Source organism: Bison bison, unplaced genomic scaffold (genome assembly GCF_000754665.1).
Source record: "Bison bison bison isolate TAMUID 2011002044 unplaced genomic scaffold, Bison_UMD1.0 scf7180017864519, whole genome shotgun sequence".
Classification (NCBI taxonomy): Eukaryota; Metazoa; Chordata; class Mammalia; order Artiodactyla; family Bovidae; genus Bison; species Bison bison.
The window spans coordinates 19,779,625-19,781,181 of NW_011495072.1; the positions used below are offsets into that span (position 1 = coordinate 19,779,625).

At 35.6% G+C, this 1,557-nt stretch overlaps 1 protein-coding gene across 1 annotated transcript in view; it reads right to left on the bottom strand.

Annotated features, from left to right (window-relative positions):
- SLC30A7 (solute carrier family 30 (zinc transporter), member 7) overlaps positions 1-1,557 on the bottom strand; it is a 100,022-nt gene that overhangs the window by 92,887 nt on the left and 5,578 nt on the right. The gene's annotated exons all lie outside the window — the stretch shown is intronic.

A 1,557-nucleotide genomic window follows, 5' to 3' on the forward strand; every position in this document is an offset into this window, starting at 1 on the left:
ATATATATATATATATATATATATATACACACACACTAAAATCTTGTTATGGGTTGAACCGTATTCTCCCCCAAATTTCTAAGTTGAAGTTTTACATCTCCAGTAACTCAGAATGTGACTTTATTTGGAAATAGGGTCACTGCAGACATAATTTGTAGAGATTAAGTCAGTCAGGTGGGCCCAAATCCAATATGTCTGCTCTGCTTATAAAATGGGACATCTGCAGACAGACATGTACACAGGGAGACGGCCAAGTAGAGATAAGGCAGAGATCAGGTGATGCTTAGACAAGCCAAGGAACACAAAAGACTGCCAGCAAAGCAACCGACCTCATCGACCTCAGAAGGAACCAATCCTGACAATACCTTAATCTCTGACTTTTAGGCTCCAGAACTATAAGACAACAAATTTTTGTTGTTTAAGTCACCCAGCCTGTGGTACTTTGTTACAGCTGCCCTAGAAAATTAATATACACCATCTCTTTTATAACAGATTTATTTATATTTGGTGTCAATAGACACCAAAGACTGCCTCAATAGTGGGAAAAAAATGATAAACCTCTTCTGTATAAAGGAGGAATATAGATTCCTTTAGATTCCTCTGATAGAGGAATCAGATTCCTTTCTAACAATTAAATGTAGTGTGGCAGTTTTAATACTCATCAAAATGATATAATTTTATTTAAATTTTAAATAAATTTGTCATTAAAATGGTTTGTTTCCCAACATTTCGTAAAATATGATTCTACCTGAAAAAAATACTCCCTCTTTTGAGGTGGCAGAACATGATGTTCTCTTAAAGCATTGTGATTATGAGAGCGTGAACCCCAATCGTGAGAATTACTTAGTTGCATCTATGTAGGCAAACTCGTGTGAAATAGTCTGCTTCTAATTCTCTGCTCACTTATCATATATTAAACCAGTGTTCGTGAGGAATGTCAATTTTACTGCTTATCTTCAATCAACAAATGTTTCTGATTATGAATTATCACTTAAACTACCTGGCACAAAATCCTTAGAAAATAAAGGTAGCATAGAGAATTCTTAAGGCTATATGATTTACACACAAAATGTAACTTGATTTAAAAAACTGGTTGCTAAAAGCAGCATACTTGTTTTTGGCTCTGATCTTTAAACACTAAATATTAAAGTGTATTTTTAAACTTTGTTTAAGTAACCACGTTCTACAGGTATTTTAATAAAGAAAACTTCTTAAGATATAAAAATGGAAACGTGATCACTAAAGCAAAATATAACAAATGTGAACAGAACATCTGGCCAAAGAGACTTATGAAAGGGATTTTATCTAAGGCTTATTGAAGGAAAAGACAAAGAAAGAAAGAACCGATAAACTGAGACTTAAGAGACATATCAATCAAATACCATGCTGCTGCTGCTGCTGCTAAGTTGCTTTAGTTGTGTTCAACTCTGTGCAACCCCATAGATCGCAGCCCACCAGGCTCCCCCATCCCTGGGATTCTCCAGGCAAGAACACTGGAGTGGGTTGCCATGTCCTTCTCCAATGCATGAAAGTGAAAAGTGAAAGTGAAGTCGCTCA